The sequence below is a fragment of the Peromyscus eremicus genome, unplaced genomic scaffold (genome assembly GCF_949786415.1).
Source record: "Peromyscus eremicus unplaced genomic scaffold, PerEre_H2_v1 PerEre#2#chrX_unloc_1, whole genome shotgun sequence".
Lineage (NCBI taxonomy): Eukaryota > Metazoa > Chordata > Mammalia > Rodentia > Cricetidae > Peromyscus > Peromyscus eremicus.
In genome coordinates this window covers 7,227,994-7,253,652 of record NW_026734288.1, presented here as the reverse complement: position 1 = coordinate 7,253,652, position 25,659 = coordinate 7,227,994, and the positions used below count along the sequence as shown (strand labels likewise).

General features: G+C 39.3%; 1 pseudogene; it reads right to left on the bottom strand.

The window, feature by feature from the left end:
- Window positions 1-14,612: 14,612 nt before the first annotated feature.
- Window positions 14,613-23,648, bottom strand: LOC131900969 (zinc finger protein 431-like; annotated as a pseudogene).
- Window positions 23,649-25,659: the final 2,011 nt, after the last annotated feature.

The window sequence follows — 25,659 nt, the reverse complement described above, 5'->3', positions numbered from 1 at the left end:
AAGCTAGAATGTGCTATTTCTTAAAAATTATGTGGTTGTCATGCAGGCTTTTCTGAGACAGACATACATTCTGTGAATAAGAGCTCTGTGGAACTTGGCACATTGAGGACACTGGAAAACATTCTGTAAAACTTACATTTCTACTTCAAGTACACGGGAATGTTCTGTTTCTTAAACACAAAGGGCTGTTATGTTGCCATCTACTTTTACAAGTGGCTCTATGGATATGTTCATCACAGTTGTCTACTAAGCAAAACATTCTATTTCCATGTCCATGTGGTTTACTGATTAAATAGTATCTTTGCATGCCATTGGCCATAATAACTACTCAGCATTGAGTCAGGGTGTGGTGATTTATGACATTAATCCTCCCAACAAGTGGCACTGGAAGAAGGATATCTGTTAATTTGAGGCCAAATTTATGTACATCACACGTTGCAGGGTATAGCGATATACAGAATGATTCTGTCTCTAAATAAACAAGCAAAAATACTCCAGGGAGTAGGGAACACACAAAAACCTCAGCAATGAGAATACTTTGGATGATTAGAGCTTCTTGCACGGTCATTGTGTTCTTAAAGTCACCTTCTGAGAATTAGTATTTCAGACGGGGAGTCTTGATTCATAGACTGAGCTGAGCTACCTGCTCCAAACTTCTGCTTGTCTTTGAGGAAGGCTGTGCTACTGTGTTTCACAAATGCACGCTGGATTGACATAGGGATCAAATACCGGAATCTTGTGCATTCAGTATTTTAATTATTTTTATTTGACATGAGTATATTAAAATAAATTTCTCCTAAAAAATTTGATGTGTAGAAACTCTGGATTTTAAGTTACTTTCAAATTGCTGAGCCATAATGAGACTAGAGTGCTCCAATTAATAAACACTCTTTTCTGCATAATTTGGCTCTTTTGTTTGGGTCCTATTTTCTAGTTCCAGTCTTCTACTTTGAACATCTATGAGGTTGTATGAGTGAAAACGTGTGCATAAATGTGTACATATGGTTTATAGGAAACATTCTTGATTGTTCATCTTATTAACTGAGGCAAGATAAACCCACAACTTGTCAAGATAGCTAGTCTTTCTATCTCTCAATATGTTCTGTGGGTATTCGTGACTCTCCCTGCAAGGCTTGAATTACAGGCTTGCCACCCCACCTGGCATTTACTTGGGTTATAGTGATTTGTAATATGCTCCTCTCTAAATTTATTCACTACATTTCCCATTCCACTTATGAATGAGTCTATTCACTCTTTGCTTTTTTAATTATTCCTAGCCTTGATACACACTAACACTGTTGTCCCTAACACTCCAAATTACTAACCTCCCCATTTCTGTATGAACATATTGTTACAATTACCATTATCCAAATTACAATAATAGTAAGACACCTCATGTATCTTAATTGTTCTTTCCCTTCATCTTATTAACTGAGGCAAGATAAACCCACAAGATGCTGAGGACATCTTGACTTAATTTTTCCTCTGGCACCTTATATCATTTCCCCTTCTTTTTAATTTTTAAGCATTCTCTATATCTGATGCCCATGAGTCTTCTCTGGTTACCTCTATTTTTTCATTCTCTACTCTTTCCTTATAGCTAGCCTCTATTGCCAAGTGTTTAATAATGACATTTTCTTTTTTTTTTTTTTTTAATTTTTATTTTGCAATACAATTCAGTTCTACATATCAGCCACAGATTCCCTTGTTCTCCCCCCTCCCGCCCCCCTCACCTTCCCCCCAGCCCGCCCCCCATTCCAATCTCCTTCAGGGCAAAGCCTTCCCCACAGACTGAGATCAACCTGGTGGACTCAGTCCAGGTAGGTCCAGTCCCCTCCTCCCAGGCCGAGCCAAGGGACCTTGCATAGGCCCCAGGTTTCAAACAGCCGACTCATGCAGTGAGCACAGGGCCCTGTGTCACTGCCTGGATGCCTCCCAAACAGATCAGGCCAATCAACTGTCTCACCCACTCAGAGGGCCTGATCCAGTTGGTGACCCCTCAGCCATTGGTTCATATTTCATGTGTTTCCGTTTGTTTGGCTATTTGTCTCTGTGCTTTATCCGACCTTGGTCTCAACAATTCTCTCTCATATAAACCCTCCTCATTCTCGCTAATTGGACTCCCAGAGATCCACCTGGGGCCTAGTCATGGATCTCTGCCTCCAGGTCCATCAGTAGTTGGATGAGGTTTCTAGCACGACAATTAGGGTGTTTGGCCATCCCATCACCAGAGTAGGTCAGTTCGGATTGTCGCTCGATCATTGCCAGCAGTCTGTTGTGGGGGTATCTTTGTGGATTTCTGTGGGCCTCTCTAGCACTTTGTTTCTTCCTATTCTCATGTGGTCTTCATTTACCATGGTCTCCTATTCCTTGTTCTCCCTCTCTGTTTTTGATCCAGCTGGGATCTCCCACTCACCCAAGCTCTCTTTCCCTCGACCCTCGCCCTTCACTACCCCCACTCCTGTCCAGGCTGTTCATGTAGATCTCATTCCATTTCTCTGTCGTTGGGCGATCCCTGTGTCTTTCTTGGGGTCCTGTTTTCCAGGTAGCCTGCCTGGTGATGTGAGTAGCAGTCCAGTCATCCTTGTTCCACATCTAGTATCCTGTTATGAGTGAGTACATACCATGTTTGTCTTTCTGAGTCTGGGATACCTCACTCAGGATGATTTTTTCTAGATCCATCCATTTGTCTGCAAACCTCATGATGTCATTGTTTTTCTCTGCTGAGTAGTATTCCATTGTGTATATGTACCACATTTTGTTTATCCATTCTTCAGTTGAAGGGCATCTAGGTTGTTTCCATGTTCTGGCTATTACAAACAACGCTGATATGAACATAGCTGAACAAGTGCTCTTGTGGTGTGGTTGAGCATTCCTTGGGTATATGCCCAAGAGTGGTATAGCTGGATCTTGGGGGAGATGGATTCCCAATTTTCTAAGAAATCGCCATATTGATTTCCAGAGTGGTTGTACAAGCTTGCATTCCCACCAGCAGTGGAGGAGAGTTCCCCTAGCTCCACATCCTCTCCAGCATAAGGTGTCTTCAGTGTTTTTGATCTTAGCCATTCTGACAGGCGTAAGGTGGTATCTCAGAGTTGTTTTGATTTGCATTTCCCTGATGATTAGGGATGTTGAGCAATTCCTTATATGTCTTTCAGCCATTTGAGTTTCCTCTGTTGAGAATTCTCTGTTTAGTTCTATAGCCCATTTCTTAATTGGACTGTTGGGCATTTTGATGTCTAATTTCTTGAGTTCCTTATATATTCTGGATATCAGTCCTCTGTCAGATGTGGGATTGGTGAAGATCTTTTCCCATTCTGTAGGCTGTCGCTTTGCTTTGTTGACCGTATCCTTTGCCCTACAAAAGCTTCTCAGTTTCAAGAGGTCCCATTGATTGATTGTTTCTCTCAGTGTCTGTGCTACTGGTGTTCTATTTAGAAAGTGGTCTCCTATGCCAATGTGTTCAAGACTACTTCCTACTTTCTCTTCTAGCAGGTTCAGAGTAGCTGGATTTATGTTGAGGTCCTTGATCCACTTGGACTTAAGTTTTGTGCACGGTGATAGATATGGATCTATTTGCAGCCTTCTACATGTTGATATCCAGTTTTGCCAGCACCATTTGTTGAAGATGCTTTCTTTTTTCCATTGTGCACTTTTGGCTTCTTTGTCAAAAATTATTTGTTCATAGGTGTGCGGATTAATATCAGGGTCTTCAATTCGATTCCATTGGTCCACATGTCGGTTTTTATGCCAGTACCAAGCTGTTTTTATTACTGTAGCTCTATAGTACAGCTTGAAGTGAGGGATCGTGATGCCTCCAGAGGTTGTTTTATTGTACAGGATTCTTTTGGCTATCCTGGGTTTTTTGTTTTTCCATATGAAGTTGAGTATTATTCTTTCCAGGTCTGTGAAGAATTGTGTTGGTATTTTGATGGGGATTGCATTGAATCTGTAGATTGCTTTTGGTAAGATTGCCATTTTTACTATGTTAGTTCTGCCTATCCATGAGCATGGGAGATCTTTCCATTTTCTGACATCTTCTTCAATTTCTTTTTTCAGGGACTTAAAGTTCTTGTCATATAGGTCCTTCACTTGCTTGGTTAGTATTACCCCAAGGTATTTTATGTCATTTGTGGCTATAGTAAAGGGTGATGTATCTCTGATTTCCTTCTCCGCTTTTTTGTCCATTGTATATAGGAGGGCTACTGATTTTTTGGAGTTGATCTTGTATCCTGCTATGTTGCTGAAGGTGTTTATAAGCTGTATCAGTTCCTTGGTGGAATCTTTGGGGTTGCTCAAGTATACTATCATGTCATCTGCAAATAGGGAAAGCTTGACTTCTTCCTTTCCAATTTGTATCCCCTTAATCTCCTTATGTTGTCTTATTGCTCTGGCTAGAACTTCAAGTACTATATTGAATAAGTATGGGGAGAGCAGACAGCCTTGCCTCGTTCCTGATTTTAGTGGAATTGCTTTGAGTTTCTCTCCATTTAATTTGATGTTGGCTGTTGGCTTGCTGTAAATTGCCTTTATTATGTTTAGGTATGTTCCCTGTATTCCTGATCGCTCCAAGGCCTTTATCATGAAGGGGTGTTGGATTTTGTCAAATGCCTTTTCAGCATCTAGTGAGATGATCATGTGGTTTTTTTCTTTGAGTTTGTTTATATGGTGTATCACATTGACAGACTTTCGTATGTTGAACCATCCTTGCATCCCTGGAATGAATCCTACTTGATCATGGTGGATAATTGTTTTGATGTGGTCTTGGAGTCTGTTTGCCAGTATTTTATTGAGTATTTTTGCATCAATGTTCATGAGGGAGATCGGTCTGTAGTTCTCTTTCTTTGTTGTATCCTTGTTTGGTTTGGGAATCAGGGTAATTGTAGCCTCATAGAAGGAGTTTGGTAATGTTCCTTCTGTTTCTATTGTATGGAACAATTTAGAGAGTATTGGTATTAACTCTTCTTTGAAGATCTGGTAGAATTCTGCACTGAAACCATCTGGTCCTGGGCTTTTTTTGGTTGGTAGTCTTTTAATGACTGTTTCTATTTCATTAGGGGTTATTGGACTATTTAAATAGTTGATCTGGTCTTGATTTAATTTAGGTATGTGGTACCTATCCAGAAAATTATCCATTTCTTTTAGGTTTTCCAGTTTTGTGGAATAGAGGTTTTTGAAGTATGACCTGATGATTCTCTGGATTTCCTCAATGTCTGTTGTTATGTCCCCCTTTTCATTTCTGATTTTGTTGATTTGGATGCTCTCTCTCTGTCTTTTGGTTAGTTTGGATAAGGGCTTGTCTATCTTGTTGATTTTCTCAAAGAACCAACTCTTTGTTTCATTAATTTTTTGTATTGTTCTCTTTGTTTCTATTTTATTGATTTCAGCTCTCACTTTGATAATTTCCTGGCATCTATTTTTCCTGGGAGACTTTGCTTCTTCCTGTTCTAGAACTTTCAGGTGTGCTGTTAAGTCACTAGTGTGAGATTTCTCCAGCTTATTTATGTGGGCGTTTAGTGCTATGAATTTCCCTCTTAGTACTGCTTTCATAGTGTCCCATAGGTTTGGATATGTGGTGTCTTCATTTTCGTTGATCTCTAGGAAGTCTTTAATTTCTTTCTTTATTTCTTCCTTAACCCATTGGTGATTCAGGTGGGTATTGTTCAGTTTCCATGAGATTGTAGGTTTTCTGTAGTTTTTGTTGTTGTTGAAATCCAACTTTAGACCATGGTGGTCTGATAGAACACAGGAGGTTATTCTAATTGTTTTGTATCTGTTTAGATTTGCTTTGTGACCAAGTATGTGGTCAATTTTAGAGAAGGTTCCATGGGGTGCTGAGAAGAAGGTATATTCTTTTTTGTTAGGATGGAATGTTCTGTAGATGTCGATTAAGTCCATTTGAGTCATGACATCAATTAAGTCCTTTATTTCTCTGTTAAGTTTCGATTTGGGGGATCTGTCCAGTGGTGAAAGTGGGGTGTTGAGGTCTCCCACTATTAATGTGTGGGGTTTTATATGTGATTTAAGCTTTAATAATGTTTCTTTTACATATGTGGGTGCCCTTGTGTTTGGGGCATAAATGTTCAGAATTGAGACTTCATCTTGGTGGATCTTTCCTGTGATGAGTATGTAATGCCCTTCTTGATCTCTTTTGATTGATTTTAGTTTGAAGTCTATTTTGCTGGATATCAGGATGGCTACACCCGCTTGTTTCTTAAGACCGTTTGATTGGAAAGTCTTTTCCCAGCCTTTTATTTTTAGGTAGTGTCTATCTTTGAATTTGAGATGTGTTTCTTGTATGCAGCAGAAAGATGGGTCCTGCTTTCGTATCCATTCTGTAAGCCTATGTCTTTTTATAGGTGAATTAAGTCCATTGATATTGAGGGATATTAATGTCCAGTGATTGTTCATTCCTGTTATTTTTTGGTGGTGATGTGTGTGTACTTTTCTTCGTTGGGGTCTACTGCTGTGGCTTTATCTATTGCCTGTGTTTTCGAGGTTGTATCTGACTTCCTTAGGTTGGAATTTTCCTTCTAGTGCTTTCTGTAGGGCTGGGTTTGTGGATAAATATTGTTTAAATCTGGCTTTGTCATGGAATGTCTTGTTCACTCCATCTATGACGATTGAAAGTTTTGCTGGGTATATTAGTCTAGGCTGACATCCATGGTCTCTTAATGTCTGCATTACATCTGTCCAGGACCTTCTGGCTTTCAAAGTCTCCATTGAGAAATCGGGTGTTATTCTGATAGGTTTGCCTTTATATGTCACTTGGCCTTTTTCCTTTGCTGCTCTTAATATTCTTTCTTTATTCTGTACGTTTAATTGTTTAATTATTATGTGGCGAGGGGACTTTTTTTGGGGGTCTAGTCTGTTTGGTGTTCTATAGGCTTCCTGTATCTTCATAGGCATTTCCTTCTTTAAGTTGGGAAAGTTTTCTTCTATGATCTTGTTGAATATATTTTCTGTGCCCTTGAGTTGGTATTCTTCTCCTTCTTCTACCCCTATTATTCGTAGGTTTGGTCTTTTCATGGTGTCCCAAATTTCTTGGACATTTTGGTTCATGACTTTGTTGACTTTAGTGTTTTCTTTGACTGATGAATCTATTTCTTCTATTGTATCTTCAACGCTAGAGATCCTCTCTTCCATCTCTTGCATTCTGTTGATTATACTTGCATCTGAAGTTCCCAATCGTTTTCTCAGGTTTTCTATTTCCAGCATTCCCTCTGTTTGTGTCTTCTTCATTTTTTCTATTTCCTTTTTCAGGTCTTGGACTGTTTCCTTCATTTGTTTCATTGATTTTTCTTGATTTTCTTTCAGTATTTTATTGTTCTCTTCCAGGACTTTATTGATTTCTTCTAATTTGTTTGCCCTTTCCTCTAGTTGTTTACAGCGTTCTTCACATTTTTTTGTCTTTTCCTCTACACGAGCCTCTAGCTTCTTCATGATGACATTCATAAGGCTATTTTCTTCTGCTTCTTCCAATTTCTGATGTTCAGGTCTAGGTGTTGGAGGAGGGCTAGGGCCTGGTGATGGTGTATTACTATTCATTTTGTTGTATGTGTTTCTGCCTTGACGTCTGCCCATCTCCTTGTGGTTCGTTCCTGGCCTTATCCGCACACTTGGTTCAGAGCTGACAGATTCAGGAAGTCTCTCTCTCTTGTCCAGATGGGAGCTCTCTTGTCCAAATTGGAAGTCCAGGGCAGGATGGAAGCTCTTGTTCAGAAGGGAAGTCCGGGGGAGGATGGGTGCTCTCCTCTCTCTCTCTCTCTCTCTCTCTCTCTCTCTCTCTCTCTCTCCTCCAGATGGGAAATCCACGGCAAGATGGGAGCTGGGGGCCGGCCTCTAAGTCTCAAGAAGAGGCTTGGGGCTCAGGCAGATGGGCGTGGGGGCAGGGCGTGGAGACTGCAGGGTCTGCCAGGGGTCTTGGAGAAGGAGATCCTTCCCGGTGGGGCTAGAAGGGCACCTGTCCGGGGACCAGAACCTGGGCCCAAGTTGGGCAGGTCTTCCCCGGAGTGGCTGGTGCCCAGGGATGGGGTCGGGGGCAAGCTAGGGCACTCACCTGTGCTTCAGAAGGGAAGTCCTGGGCAAGATGGGAGCTGGGGGGCCTGGCCTCTAAGTCTCAGGCAGAGGCTTGGGGCTCAGGCGGATGGGCGTGGGGGCAGGGCGTGGAGACTGCAGGGTCTGCCAGGGGTCTTGGAGAGGGGGATCCTTCCCAGTGGGGCTAGAAGGGCACCTGCCCGGGGAGCAGAACCTGGGCCCAAGTTGGGCAGGTCTTCCCCGGAGTGGCTGGTGCCCAGGGATGGGGTCGGGGGCAAGCTAGGGCACTCACCTGTGCTTCAGAAGGGAAGTCCTGGGCAAGATGGGAGCTGGGGGCCGGCCTCTAAGTCTCAGGAAGAGGCTTGGGGCTCAGGCAGATGGGCGTGGGGGCAGGGCGTGGAGACTGCAGGGTCTGCCAGGGGTCTTGGAGAAGGGGATCCTTCCCGGTTGGGGTAGAAGGGCACCTGCCCGGGGTCCAGAACCTGGGCCCAAGTTGGGCAGGTCTTCCCCGGAGTGGCTGGTGCCCAGGGATGGGTTCGGGGGCAAGCTAGGGCACTCACCTGTGCTTCAGAAGGGAAGTCCGGGGGAAGATGGGAGCTGGGGGCCGGCCTCTAAGTCTCAGGAAGAGGCTTGGGGCTCAGGCTGATGGGCGTGGGGGCAGGGCGTGGAGACTGCAGGGTCTGCCAGGGGTCTTGGAGAAGGGGATCCTTCCCGGTTGGGGTAGAAGGGCACCTGCCCGGGGTCCAGAACCTGGGCCCAAGTTGGGCAGGTCTTCCCCGGAGTGGCTGGTGCCCAGGGATGGGGTCGGGGGCAAGCTAGGGCACTCACCTGTGCTTCAGAAGGGAAGTCCTGGGCAAGATGGGAGCTGGGGGCCGGCCTCTAAGTCTCAGGAAGAGGCTTGGGGCTCAGGCAGATGGGCGTGGGGGCAGGGCGTGGAGACTGCAGGGTCTGCCAGGGGTCTTGGAGAAGGGGATCCTTCCCGGTTGGGGTAGAAGGGCACCTGCCCGGGGTCCAGAACCTGGGCCCAAGTTGGGCAGGTCTTCCCCGGAGTGGCTGGTGCCCAGGGATCGACATTTTCTTATATTGTGTATGTTTTGATTATCATTGTTTCAATGCCTCCCTCTTCTTTTTGTTCAGGAGCCTGTGATACTTTCAAATTCCTTCTAAATCCTTAGTACATTATGTGTTCCTGTTCCATTTTCTTTCCGATCACTTACTTTGAGAATTCTTCTTTTCATTTGACAGAACACTTTCTAATTTCATGACGTATACCAATATCGTCCCACACATTGATATGCATATGTAAATGAAAGTAAAATATCCATACGGGATCGTCAAAAGTTATTCAGTTTTTTGTAAAACAGTCATGCTTTTTAACAAAATTAATTTCAATTGTGATGATTCTCCTACAACTTTCACAATTTTGATTTTCTTTAATGCTGTGTAATTCCATTATCTATATCACATTTTTTAATCTTTTTCTGTGGAAAAATTTATAAATAACAGAGATAATTTCTTTTCCCATAGGGACATAAATTACCATCATGCAATTTTCAGGCAAATTGTTGGAACTAGGAAAAATTATCCTTAGTGAGGTAACCCAAACTCAGAAAGACAAACATGGTATGTACTCACTTATAAGTGGATTCTAGATATAAAATAAAGATTAGACTACAGCCCACAGAACCATGGAGGCTATATATATATAGCATGGAGGACCCTAGGACGACCATGGCTTATAATAAATTTTGGTTTTACTCAAAAAAAATTACCTTCATGCAACATTTTTGGTAGTGGAATGGTGAAGTATACTCAAAGTTTATTTTATGGAAGTCCTTAAAAAAAAGTATGTCTTGTTAAAGAACAAATATTTTCCAACCAACTCCTTCAGAACAGAAAAAAAGAAACATAAAAATGAAAAGTAATACATCAAGTATCAGTAAATATGTAGCTGAAGAAAAGGAGGTGTATTGTACAAGCTAGGGCATCAGAGACAGTTGAACTTAGCTTGTGGGAACTCATAGACTCTAAACCAACAGTTAGAGAGCCTGCATGGAACCATCCTAGACCCTTTGCATATGTGTGAAAGTTGTGTACCTCCATCTGTTTGGAAGGCTCCTAGCAGTGGGATCGGGATCTGTGCCTGGTGCTTAGCTGGCATTTGGTAACTTCTTGTCTATGCTGTATTACTTGCCCAGCCTTGGTGCAAGAGAAGGCTGTTGATTTTGTCTTACTTGATGTTCCATGCTTGGTTCAAGCCCATAGGAGGCCTGCCCCTTTCTGAATGGAGATGGAGAAGGAATGAGTGGGGAGTGGGGTAGATGGGAGGAAGTGAGAGGAAGTATGAGTTCAGGAGAAGAATCTGTTCTCAGTATGGGAAATAAATAATAAATGAAAATAAAATAAATCATTAAAATTTTTAAAAAGAAAAAGGACACATCACTGTTTCGGGTATGGAAGTGTCTTAAAGATGAGAAACAGTGTAATTCACTTCGTTAATCTACTAAAATTCAAACAAAATCACCCTAGTAGTTTTAGTAAATGGTCTTAGTTAATTGATGCTGATATATTCTGCTGTTTGAAATTAATGTAATTAATGTAAATATCTGAATGATGATGCATGGGAGCAAGTGTCTTTTCACTCTTACATCTTTACTGCATAATACTTACTGTACAAATTAAGCTCAGTTCTCCTTTTCTCTCATACCCCAAGTGGCACCTTAGTACAACTTACTTAGAACAAAAGGTTTTTCTTCATACCAGGTGCTTCAAGATGTGATGCATGCTATGCTGTTATCAATTACTCTTCTCCTGCCCTGCTAGAAAATGGAGACATAGAAAAATAAAGGCAGTTTTACTTTAGTGCCTCATAGGTGCTCTTACCTAACCACTTGCTAGATTGTAGTTTGAGCTCATTTATAATAAACTCGTAAGGTGTCACCTAACCACCAATAAAGATATATTTTGTGCAAATAAATTCCCTTTCTGACTTATTCTAGGTCATATGTGACCCCATCTCCTTTATTCATGCCCCTTTTGGGTACAAATGAAGCCGACTATCACTGCTCTTATGGGGACTTTTAAAGTGTTTGCATTGTATTGTAAAAGAGTGGCTGCTGGTGAGGTTGTGGACTGGTTCTGTGAGAAAACTGCCAGAATTTTGTCACAGAGGTATAAAGTGAATGGAGAAAAGAGCTTGGTGTACTTAGAGGTTTTTTTTCCTCAGATTATTCTCGCTGATGGTAGCAATTCTTCTGGAGACCCTGGGAAGGAAATATTAGAGACTGAACCCTAATAGTTTATTATTTTATTAATGAGGCATTTTATTTTTTTATATTCTCTTCTATTAAGCATTTCAACATTAACATTGTTAAATTGTTTTGACAAAACAGTACACATTGTGAGTACAACATCTACCCTTAGATTTGCATTCTGAAAAAGACACATGAGGATCATGAGTTCAAATGAATCCTTGAATTATTACTGACATCCATGCCAGGATGAATAATAAACAAAATCTCAAAGGTATATATGAAAAACAAAACCTGGAACAAAAACCCATCACCCCTTCATAAACACCCTTGCTTGAAAAGTATGAGCACACACTGCCTGATATTTAAATAAACAATGGACTACTTAGGTGATGGGGATCCCATTCTATACATCATGGCAGAAAATACCTGTCACTAACTAAAAACACAATAGAAGATAAACAAAAGCCACAGAAGGACAATAAAAACTACAAAATAAGCTTCACTAAATGGATTTGCCATACATAGAAGACACGTTATTGTCTACCTTAAATGTTTCAAAATAGAAACCATAATGCAGTGATCTTCACCATCAATCTTGAGTGAATGTAATAAGTAATTTACTTCCTTCAAGGGTACAATGAAAAATAAATGAAATGCGATTTTTTTTCTCTTGAAGCTGAAGACAACTATGATGTCTAAAGTCTTTACCAAATTGTTTACTTGCATAGGGTTTTTCTTTTGTATGAGTTTCTTCCCATTTCCAGACTTCAAAACTATATAAATAGGCTTTAAAATACTTACAGCACTAGAAACATGTCTGGGCAGTTAAGAAATGTTCATTCCCTGGACCAAGGTCTGATTTTTGACAACTTTTTATAATTCCTGCTACAAGATCCAAGGGTTTAACATCTCAGGATCCAGCATGCACATTCACATATCCCCACAGACACACAGTGACATCACATAATTACAATTAAAACAAATTTTTAAACAACCAAATTTCATGAAGGTTTTTCTTCTGTAAGCATTAATTCCTATTACAGGTGTTGAGGCTTTTAATGGCTTACCTACAGAGTTTTTCTTCACCATAAATTGGTTCATGTAACAAAAAATAACCATTTAAGCATAAACTTTGGGAAATCAATCCTCGTAAGATGGTGATTTCATTTGGGAATATATAGGAGATGCTGCCCTGCTGGAAGAAATATCTCACTAGGGGTAGGCTGTTAGAATTCACATCCACACACCATTTCCAGTTCCCTCTCTGCTTCATACTAAATCTTAAGGATGTGAGTTCTTAGCTTCCTATTTTAGCTGCCACGTCTGAAACTTGTTGCCATGCCAATTTCATGGTAATTCTCTATCACTCTATATCACAACAGAAAAGTAACTAATACAAACCCACAAAGTTTTATACCTGAATTACTCATTTTTATGCAATTTAAGTATAAAGTCTACCAGGGTTACATTATCATTTAAATTTATACTTTCAGTGTTAAAGCTCTGAAGAGAAAGGTTTATTGACTTTCAGAATCAGGTTATACTGACAGCTGTGAAGGAAAGGTATCCTGGATACCTACAGCTGTGAGAAAAAAAGTTCCCTGACAATTGGAAGTCAGGCTATATATACCTAAAGCTGTATTCCAATGGGGAATGGTCTCCCTACAGGATTTAATAATTTTGCTTTTCTCCAAAAAAAGCCATTGCAGCTGGACTCTGCTCTATTCTGCTGAGAGTTTCCCAGTGGAGAAACTCTCCATGGTTGCCCTGTTCCTCTCCCCTAAGGGAGTTTCTCAGCAGACCTGTCAAATGCTTCTCTGCTCTGCTTTACTAGAGAGTTTCCCAGGGGAGATGTTCATTTATTTTCAGCTCCAGCCCAAATTGTTACTTCTCAACTTCACTCAAGTAAAGGGGAAAACTGCTGCAGAAATGCAGCATTCACTGATGAAAAGGTTGTTACATCTGCTCTGGTCCTTTAAGAGAACTTGCCAGCAGAGGTATCTGTTGCATCTATGCTCCAATCTAGTAGTGAGTTTCTGATCTGCTCCAGTGAAAGGTGTTCACACAGAACTCATTCAATCAATTTACTTTGTAAGGAGGAATCCAGAAGTGTGTCTGCCTCTGTAAGGGTGGAAAAGGAGACCTGCCAACTGAAAAAAGCACAGGGCTTATACAAAGCTTCTTAGAGGCAGAGTTTTTCTGTTGGGAGGATTTTCAAGGCAGAAATTGGTCAGATTTCAGTACCTGAGCTTGTACAAGCTCAGAGATTGGCTGGATATTGTACTCAGGGATTGGGTGATTTTGAGCTCAGAGATTGGTTGGCTTTGTGCTCAGTTGGTCAAGGGTAGAGTATGTTTCATTGGCTCTGGTTTCAGGTCCCTATTCACCATTTAGGCCGGGTTTCAGAGTCAGGGAGTTTTTTTTCTTTTCATTAGCTCTTGATTTAGGGTGTTCCTTTGACTCTGTTTTCAGGATCATTGTGTGTTTCTTTGGCTCCAGTTTCAGGACCAAAGTGTGTGTCTTTCACTAGCTCTGGTTTCAGGGTCCAGGTGTGTTTCTTGGTTGACCCTTTTCTCTACACATAGGGCTTCGTAAATTCATAAATTCATTGTTTCCATCAGTTTGCTCTTGTAAATAATATAAAAGTGGCCATGATAATGCTTGAACAGATTGTTGACACTGTCAGTTTTTCCCTAGAATACTCTTATAAAATTCATAAGAGGGTTGGCTAAAGATTTTGTCAAATACTTTATAATAAGCCCTTGGTAACTCTTTCAGGTGTCGCTGGGTACCAATGGCTCCCTCAGGGGAGGGAGTAAGAAAATGTGGTGTCAACAACACAGACAACATGGATTGGTTGAAGGCAAACAGCAGAATTGATTATTCAATGATGGGGAAGGCCTTATATACCCTCCTCCCAGCACTCAGACTGTGTCCCAATCTGGTGACATTATCAGGAATTCTAACAGTGTCTGTTGCTAGGCCCTCATGCAGATGCAGCATAATCAGGTACTCTGACAGCACCAGTTGCTAGGCTCTCAGGCAGACTCCCAGTGGTCTCATAAGGAAGTACACTATGTGCATGCCTTGGCAACTGCTTTGAGCCAATTTCCTCAACACTATGTGCCTGTTCTACTACATTCAGGTAGTCAAAGACTATTGTAATATGCAAAGGATTTAAGTGATTGTTTAGACACAAAGTTTTACTCACATGTAAAACACAAACCTTAACCACTCTGACTACATTTATGGGATTTCTCTGCAATATGATATTTTCTCATGATTTTGAAGATTCCTGATACTTTCAAAGGCTTTACCAGACTAATTACATTCATATGGTTTCTCTCCAGTATGTGTTCTTCAATGCATTTGAAGATAAATATTACGTGTAAAGGCTTTTCCACATTGATTACATTCATATGGCTTCTCTCCAGAATGTGTTCTTCTATGCATTTGAAGTCAACCATGACGTGCAAAGGCTTTTCCACATTGATTACATTTATATGGTTTCACTCCAGTATGTGTTCTTTTATGCATTTGAAGAGTACTGTGTTGTGCAAAGGCCTTACCACACTCATTACATTCATAGGGTTTCTCTCCAGTATGTGTTCTTCTATGAATTTTTAGATTACTAGGTCCGGCAAAGGCTTTACCACACTGATTACATTCATAAGGTTTCTCTCCAGTATGTGTTCTTTGATGCTTCTGAAGTTTACTGTGACATATAAAGGCTCTACTACACTGACTACATTGAAAGGGTTTCTCTCCAGTATGTGTTCTTTTATGCCTTTGAAGAGTATTGGGTTGTGCAAAGGCCTTACCACACTCATTACATTCATAGGGTTTCTCTCCAGTATGTGTTCTTTTATGCCTTTGAAGAGTACCCTGTTGTGCAAAGGCCTTACCACACTGATTACATTCATACGGTTTCTCTCCAGTGTGTGTTCTTCTATGCATTTGAAGATGATGGTGTTGTGCAAAGGCTTTACCACACTGATTACATTCATATGGTTTCTCTCCAGTATGAGTTCTTTTATGTATTTGAAGATGATTGTGACATTCAAAGGCTTTACCACATTGACTACATTCATAGGATTTCTCTCCAGTATGAGTTCTTTTATGTATTTGAAGAGTAATGTGATGAGCATGGGCTTTGGAACACTGGTTACATTCATAGGGTTTCACTCCAGTATGTATTGTTTTATGCATTTGAAGATGATTGTAACATACAAAGCCTTTACCGCATTGATTAAATACAAAAGATTTCACTTCAGTGTGTGATCTTTTATGCTTTTGAAGGTTATTTTGACATGCAATAATTTCACCACATCAAGAATACACAGAAGATTTCTCTGTAATTTGGCTTCTTTCATTCCTGCAAGGATAATTAGTACATGTAAAAGCTTTAGACCATTCAACACACTGTTGACTCCTTATATGTTTGAATTAAGTTTACAATTTTGTCCAACTGTAATCAGAACTTAAATTTTTATCACTGTCTTAAATCTCATGTAATATTTACACAGTCTGTTACTCATAGGTCTTTCCTGTCACATGAGTTTATTGATTTATTAACAATAAAGCTAGAAAACTAATTACTTTTATACTTGAATCAAACTTAACAAGTATATTCAATGTGGAGACTGCTACAAACCTTCTAATTGTCCTGACAAGAGAGGTATGTTATGTCTTTCTCATCCTTATTCTCATATGGCTTGTATTCAGAGTGACTTATGTTATACCTAGTATTAGAAGAATAACTAATAAAAAAGGTTTTACATTGAATACACAGTTTCCCTTTCTGTCCTCATAGACTTGTGGTATAGGAATTAAGGATTCTCTATAACAATTAACCCTTGCCGGGCAGTGGTGGCAGTGGTGGCACATACCTTTAATTCCAGCACTTGAGAGGCAGAGACAGGTGGATCTCTGTGAGTTCAAGGCCAGCCTGGGCTACAGAGTGAGTTCCAGGAAAGGCACAAAGCTACACAGAGAAACCCTGTCTCAAAAAAACAAAAAAACAAAAACAAAACAAACAAACAAAAAATTACCTTTTGAATCTTGATTCTAACAACCCTGCTTACTAAACTTAGCACTATCACAACAAGTACAATATCTTTACTATGGACTATTTGCTTATTAGAAGATTTTGAAGATATACTTATCAACACTTCAACATGTAGAAATTATGTAATATGAGTGGTATGAAATAAATGGACTGAAATTTCTATATCAAAGCCCTTATGGTGCTATGATTCAAATGGTGATATCTGTTAAGGCATTGTTTCCTTGTCTTTTTTATTTAAAAAAAAATGCCTTGCAAATGCAATTCAATTACCTGAAATTGATTTATATGATTTCGTGAGAATTTAATAATCATCAATGTACTTTAAACAGTGCTTATTTACACTGTTGCTTTTGTTTACAACTTTCTGTGTTTGCCAGGTGGTGTTGACATATGCCTTTAATCCTAGCACTTGGAAGGCAGAAGCAGGTGTATCTCTGTGAGTTCAAGGCTAGCCTGTTCTACAGAGTGAGTTCCAGAATAGGCTCCAAAACTACACAGAAAAAACCTGTCTCAAAATAATAAAAAAATAAAAAAAATCTTCCAGGACACAATCTAATTTCTTCAGAGGCACACTTGTATCAGCTTGCTCAAGGAAATCACCTTTCACGTTGTCTAGAACTTTGACAATGTTCTTCAATATCATGGTGTTCCCACTTGTATCCTGAAATTATAATACCAGAAAAGATTTATTATTGATAACTGTGCAAAATCTAAGTTCCTATCTTCAGTGTACCTTACAACCATGCATGATTTATTCACCTCATTCTTCTTTCTCAATCAAATTACAGAAGAGCACCCAAAACCAAAGAACAATTGTCCCTTCATTTTAAAATGTGAAAAAAATGCTGTCTTACCTATAATAGTGAGATTCCTGTGGATCTCCAACATCACATCTTTGTACAGATTCTTCTGGGAAAAATTCAGCAAAGTCCATTCTTCCCAAGTGAAATCAACATGCACATCATTATAGGTCACTGCATTCTAAAATATCCATGCATGCATACAATGGAAAGTATGATACTGAAAACATTGTAAATGTATACTTATTTGACAGTATATTCATATAATTCTTGTGCTCCTTAGTCTTACTCCACAACATAGGCACTATAATGTAATCAAGGCACTTTAGAAAAAAACTGAATAAGAGGTTCACCTTTTTCATTTCTGTACCTTTGGAAGAGATATCACGTTGCAAGAGAAATGCCTGTTAACAAACATAGAGACAAGTAAACTGATAAACAATACAGAGTATACATGAGAGAAATTGTGAGAATAATTACTAACTCCAAAAAAGAAAAATAAGATGGACAAACTGGGTGTGTTGGCTCACCCCTTTAACCCTAGGTGTATCTGCTTCTGAATTGAATATAAGCTTAGTCTATGCAATTAGTTCCAGGACAGCCAGAAGTACATATTAAGTAAGACCCTGTCTCCCATGTAAAAATCAGTCAAATAAAAAAGAAGATAGAAAGAATTCAGAGGCTTTTACTGAAGTTCCTACAAAGAGTTATACATTCACTCCAGTTCTGTATTTACCTTCCAGAAATCTGAAGTGCCCCCAATTCAAACTACCATCAATAAGATTTTACTAACAGCTACTACATGCTGTAACAATTACAAAATTGACAGATGAAAACATTAGCAATGTAAATATTGATGGTAAAAAAATCAACATAGGGCAGAAAAGGCACAAAGCTACACAGAGAAACCCTGTCTCAAAAAACTAAAAAAAAAAAAAAAAAGCCAAGAATGTTGGTTTACTTTTAATCCCAAAACTTGGGAGCCAATGTCAGGGAATCTCTGAGTTCCAGGCCAGCATAGTATGCAGAAGTTCTTTCAGGATGGATAGAACTACACAGACAATACTTGTCTTCAAAAACAAACAAACAAAAAAATAAAGCAGCAGGCTACCAAACTGCCATAGCACTGAACAGCAATTGCTTCCACTGTAATCTTGTGATATAGAGATAGAGTCTATAATGATGATGAAGGCATGACAACATAAAAAGAAATAAGTCTGATTATTTTCAACCAAAACACAGTAGACACAAAGTACAGGAAAGAGGTTGAGATTATAGAGATGCATATCATACCCCCAGTGAGGAATTTCATCCAGAAAGTCTGCTCCTACAAAAAGTTTCACAAGCAATCACAATTCATGAAAAAGAGAGACATATTGAAATACATCACCACATCTAGGAGGTTTTTTATCCAATCAACTATATTTGACCAAAGTAATGGTAGGCTCATGGTCAGAAATGAAGAAAATGCATTTAGTCACATTATTGATCCTCATAGTCTACAACAGCCCCTATATGGTTAAAATGTCTAAAGTCTCTTTTGACACTCAAGATGATCTCTTGACAGTGACATCTTATAAAATCAGAAAATGAGTTACATCTTTCCAACATACAATGGCACATAATACCATCACATTCCAACACAGAGAAATGGAGACATTGAGGGAAAAAATTGGACTAAGTCAAGACTAAAGCACAACAGGACAAACAACAAATCCTTTATCTCTGTGTTAGATGAATAGGGCATCAGTTTCAAAGGGGTCAGATGGCCTTATCCCTGCAACTTGTCATCTCTCTCTCTCTCTCTTTGGTTACTTCCACTCTCTCTGTGCAACTATCTCTCCATCAAAGATGTCTCATGGCTTAGTTATCTCACATCTTGTGGTCACCAATTGCAACCCAGTCTGTTGAAGAAAATTATTTTAAGATGGGTTATATTTATCTATGTTGTGGTAAAATTGTTTTAACAATGCAAATATGTGTGGCATTATTTGATGTTGCATTTGTTTAACTCTGTGGTACTGTGCCTGTCTAAAATACCTGATTGGTCTGATAAAGAGTTGAACGGCCAATAGCTTGACGGAAAAGGATAAACAGGGCTGAAAGGCAGAGAGAATAAATGGGAAGAGAGATCTGGGAGGAAAAAATGAAGGAGCAAAAAAAATGAGAGGACACCAGTGGCCAGTCACCCAACTACACAGCAAGCCCTGGAATAAGAAGTAAAGAAAGATATACAGAATAGAGAAAGATAAAAGCACAGAGGCAAAAGATAGAAGGAATAATTTATGTTAAGAAAAACTGACTATAAACAAGGCAACTAAGGCCACGCACTTATAAGAAAGAATAAACCTCCCTGTGTGTGTGATGTATTTGAGAGTTGGTGGCTGACTCACCAAAAGAATAAAGAGTAAATCAACAACAACAAAAACCCAAAACCACTACCACCACCTTCAATCCTCACAGCATCATGCAGTGAACTCTCACTGTGCCCTCACAGGATTTCTGCCTCTGCCAAACATAAATGCCTGCAGCGGTACTAAACTGCAACCACAGACTAAGAATTTATGACTATAAATTTTGATTATTTCTTGTTTCCAGGACCAATACATGATGGGGAATCCTGTCAAGTTTGACTTTTTAATTGGGATGGACACTAACGTGCTTGGATGACAGGTGCAGAAGCTTTTGTATGAAGATACTTTCTGGGACTAGGAATCACTTTGCTTACTCTTTCCACATATTGAATGCTTAACTGGATGGAGTTTCATACTTTGGACACTTTGCTAGGCTTCCATTACATGGCAAGGGCCTCCTCTATAATGGTGATTAAACTCCTAGAAAATTCCTGCCTATTTCAACACTTGAGTGCCCTCTGAATCTACCATTTCATTTTCATTTATTTCTGCCCCCCCTTTTTTCCACTAGAGACCATAATGAGTCATCAGTAATAACCATCCAACAGATTCAAAATTCCACTTTAGAAACCAATCAATGATTTTTAATTTGGCCATAACCCTAAACCTAACACTAAATTTCCAGGTTATAGGTAGAATAAGATTTTGGAGTGAAATTATCACACAAATGACCTCCAGGTTAAATTTTATGCAGTCTATTTCTGACTAAAATCCTATGATCTCAATCTTCATTCTCTGCAATTACTCTTAATATTCTCACCCATCTTCCTGGTTCTACAAAAGAACAGTCAGTTAAGTTCTGTGTACAAGTTTTTATGATTTTTGCCACCTAAAGTCCTGATGTCTTCTACATTCTTCCAAAAGACAACATTCCCAGGTTCTACCTTGCAAAAAATTCACCTTTTGTGTTTCTTTGTGTTTCTAACTTTTTTTTAGCCAGCTGTGATTAAATTTTCATACCAAAACATCTTAGGCAATGAATGTTTTTATTTGGCTGATTGTGTCAGATCACACTCCATCATTTTGGGAACTTAGGAAAGACTCTCAAGGTAACATTTAAGATGAAACCCATGGGAAAAGATTGTTTCCTGGCTTTCTCTCTTGCCTAGTTATCATGTCTTGATCAGTTAGCTCCCTTTTCTAGCCCAGCACAACTTTTTAGGGATATTGCCTCTTGGTGGAGGATCCTTCCCACATCAATCATCAATCAATACAATCTTTCACAGACATATAACAGCTTCTGACTTTTACAAATATAGCCACTGTGAACATAGTTCAGCAAATATCCTTGTGGAAGGATGAAAAATTATCATTTACATATATGCCCAAGAGTGTTATAGCTGGGTCTTGAGGTAGATTGATACCAAATTTTCTGAGGATTGCATATTAATTTCCACAATGGCTGTACAAGTTTGCACTTGCAATAGTAATGAATCTCATTGCTCCATGTATTTGCCAGTGTTAGTTGTCACTTGTGTTATTGATCTTAACCATTCTGACAGGTGTAAGATAAAATCTCAAAGAAATTTCAATATGTTTTTCCCTGAAGACTAAAGATCTTGAACATTTCTTCAAGTGTTTCTCAGTCACTTTAGATTCCTCTACTGAGAATTCTGTTTAGAGGTACAACTAATCATAATGGCATTATTTGGGTTCTTGTTGTCTAGTTTGTTTGTTGAGTTCTTTATTATCCTGAGGGAGGCAACTCAGAAACACATTGGCAATCATGGTATGTACTCACTTATAAGTGGAAATTAGCAGTTAAGTAAAGTACAATCACTGTGAACACAATTAATCACATTGTAATCCGTGGATGCAGAGAGGCTAAATAACAAAAATGGCTCTGAGAGAGATGCATGGATCTTCATGAGAAAAGGAAATAGAATAGTTTTGTGGGTCCACTGAAATCAGGTAGGAATGGAAACAGGAAGGGGAAGGTGAGTAAGAAAAAGAAAGAGGTGGAGAAGGCAAGGAGAGATGGCTGGAATAGGGATGATTTTAGCAGGGATCATGGAAATAGTGCAATGTAAACTTTCTGGAACCTACAAGGGTGGTCTCAGTGAGGATTCCTAGTAATCAAGAACACAGAGGCTGAATCAGCCCTCTTCTGTAATCACATAAGGCTCCAAGTGTTAGAAATGGCACAACATGCCAGCCACAAAACCTTAGAAAAACACTCGTCCTGCCTGCAAGATATCCTGGGGCAATGGTGGCTCAGAGAGATTCTGTAGTGGACAACAAATGACTTGTGTAAATTGTAGCCCAAGCTGTGAGAGGCTACACATATTCTTGAATAATCAGAAGCTTACACAAGGCCCCTTGCTTGCTAATGAGAGGCTACTTTGATGTATTTCATGAGAGTTGTCAGGATGTCTCTGTTTTTAGCCATGTTTTTATCTATGAATGCAAGTTTTTTTTTGTGACTTTTATTCCCTGAAAGAGTTTGTTGGAATATATAAACTGTAAAAAAAAAAAAAAAAAAAAAAAAAAAAAAAAGATAGGATAGCGTAATGAGAGAGAACAGCATGATGAGAACAACATGAGAGAAATAAGAAAAGAAACCATCAAGAAAGCACATGAGTTTCCTGACATTCCATAATAACCCTCAGATAGAAAAGTCACAGTTTCACCAGGCTGTGGATTTCTGTTTGACTCCTGAGTGCTGTTTTAAAGGCTGGACCTTGGGGGCAGTTCTAGGAAACTGCAGTTTGGATATATTTCATGAGAGAATACATTTTTAAAAAAAGAAAGTAAAGGATATGGGCAAAGTGAGAAAAGTTTGGAACAAAGCAAGACTAAAACTCAGCAGGGTAAACAACAACTACTGTTATCTTTGTCTCAGACAGGTAGGGCTTCATTCTGAAAGAGCTTAAATAACTCTGTCCCTGAAAACTTTCATACATGTTTGTCCTTTGCTACTTCCACTCATTGTATGCAGCTCTGTGACAGATTTCTCATAGGCTGGGTATCTCAATATTCTATCATCTCAAAATCCAACAATGGCTTCCTCTTCACAGCTTCATGCAACGGACTCTCACAGTCTCCTCACTTGGTTTTTGCCTCTGCCAAACCCAGATTGTGCAACAGTGCTGAACTGAAATCACAGAGGAAAAATCCATAACCTATGAGTATTGCATCTTTTGCATCTACATCTTCCTTGTTCACAGAACCAGTACAACATGGATTATCCCCCCACATTTGGCTTCTAAGTTGTGATGGATGCTATCATGCTTGGATAAGAGTTACAACAAATTTTGTATGAAGTTGCTTCTTTGAATTAGGAATCAAGTTAGCAAGTTCCATAAGTAGAAGACTTAGAAATATGGAATCTTATACTTAGGTTACCTTCCTAGGCTTTAAATGCTGAGAAGGGCTTCTCTTTATTTTCCTTTTTTTTATTATTAAGAAATTTTCTATTAATTTGACATACCACCCATTGATCCCCCTGTCCTCCTTTTTCTCACCCTTCAGCTCTTCCCCCAACCCACTCCTCATTCACATCTTGTTCAAGGCAAGGCCTCCCATGGGGAGTCAGCAGAGCCTAGTATACTCAGTTGAGGCAAGTCTAAGCCTCTCCCCCTTCACCAAGGCTGTTCAACGTGTCCCACCATAGGTACTGGGCTCTAAATAGCCACTCATGCAACAGGTATGGATCCTGATCCCACTGCCTTGTATCCACTTAAATAGTTCAAGCCAAACAAGTCTCTTGCCTATGCAGATGTCCTAGTCCAGTCCTATGGATGATCCACAGCTATTCATCCACAGTTCATGAGTTGCAACTAGTTTGGTTTGGTTGTTTCTCTACATGTCCCCATCATTATCTTGATGCCCCATGCTCATAGAATCCCTCTTTTCTCTCTCTTTGATGGGAATCCTGAAGCTTGGCTGTGGATTTCTGCATCTGCTTTCATTAATTACTGGATAAAGGCTCTATGATGACAGTTAGGTTATTTCACAATCTGATTCCTGGAGTAGGCCAATTCAGGCACCCTCTCCACTATTGCTACTACTCTAAGGTTGGGTCATCCTTGGGGATTCCTGGGAACTTACCTAGGACCCTGTCTTCCTCTATCATGGTATCTCTTTCTTTTCTCTCCCACTCTGTACCTCTTCCAGCTTGATGATCCTGTTTTCTTGTGTTTTCATCCCCCATCTCCTACCCCATCCATCATCCTCATCCCTATCTCATCTCCCTTCCCTCTAGAGATATAGTAATATAAACAGCTTGGTGGTAGTGGCATAAAAACTGACATGTGGACCAAAGGAGTCTAATTGAAGTTCCTGATATTAATCTGCACACCTATGAATACCTGATTTTTGACAAAGAAGTCAAAACTGTAAAATGGAAAAAAGAAAGTATCTTCAACAAATGGTGCTAGCATAACTGGATGTCAATGTGTGGGAGATTTCAAATAGATCCATATATGTCACCATTCTCAAAATTCAGGTCCAAGTGGATAAAGGACCACAACATCAATCCAGTTACACTGAATTTTACATTTGAGAAAGTAGGAAGTAATCTTGAAAGCAGGGGCAGAGGAAATCACTTCCTAAATATAAAAAACAATAGCATAGACAGTGAGAGCAACAATTAATAAATGGGACTTCCTGAAACTGAGAAACATTTTGTAGGGCCAAGATACCATCAATAAGACAAAATAACAGCCTAAAGAATGGGAAAAGATCATCACCATCCTCACATCTGACAGAGGGCTGATCACTAAAATATATAAAGTATTCAAGAAACTATACATCAAAATATTGAACAATCCAGTTAAAAAATGGGCAACAGAACTAAATATAGCCAATTAAACTCTACGTGCAGCTTTCTATGGCTTTGCCATCTAAAGTCCTACTATCTTCCACATTCCTCCAAAAGACCACATTACCACATTCTACTCAGCAAGAAAATTATTTTTGGTGTATCAGATTTTGATTCAACTTACTTGTTTCTTGCTGTGGTTAAATTCTCTAATCAAAAGCATCTCAGGTAATGAGCAGGTTTATTTGACTGCTATTGCTAGATCTAATCAACAATTGTAGAAGCTTAGGAGAAAAGCTAAGAAATGAAGGCAAAACCACGGGGAAATTGTATTTACTGGAATTCTCTCTTGCTTGATCACTGTCATGTCCTAAGCTAGATCTCTCAAGCATCTCAGGACCACTTACTTAGGACATAGAAACCTTAGTCGAAGAGCTTTCCCACACCAATGAACACAATTTCTCACAAAAATAGTAACTATCAATTCGGATCTGGGCAGAGCCTTGATTGATGTTTCCTCAGATGATTTGAGGAGATATAACATTGACAGTTGAAGCCAATTAAGACAGAGACAATAACATTAGAAGGTTTTAAAAACACAAAACCCAGCCGGGCGGTGGTGGTGCATGCCTTTAATCCCAGCACTTGGGAGGCAGAGCGAGGCAAATCTCTGTGAGTTTGAGGCCAGCCTGGGCTACCAAGTGAGTTCCAGGAAAGGTGCAAAGCTACATAGAGAAACCATGTCTCAAAAAACAAAAACAAAAACAAACAAAAAAAACTACACAAACCCCAAATATTAACCATGTCAATTAATTAAGCAGCAGAAACCAAAACATGAAGGTGGCAACAACTGGAAAATACAGGTTTGTCAAGAAATAAAAAGTGAGCTTCTAAGATCAACAAAAGAAAACTAAAACTGTCTCTACACAGAAACTTTTGAAGTAACAAAAAATCAAAACACCCATAACATCATATAACAAATTTTCTGCAAAAATATTGGTGAAGATCCATCAATTTCCAGAGAAACAATACATCTAGATGACAATTAATAAAATCAACACCATAGATGGCACCACCGATCAAACTTGACATAAAAACTTATCTACAAATACATGTCACTGTCCCTTAAACAAGAACAGATTCTTAACAAAATTAAGCCACAATGCACTCTAGTTTTGTCTTTGGAAATAATAGAAAATGAGTTGAGAGAGGAGCTATTTTCTATCAAAGTTGGAGAGATTTCAATGAAGCTTTCTGATGTTTTAACTTTTTAGAAAATAGTTCTGATTACTAAAAGGATCTCATTATCTTATAATAAAAGCAA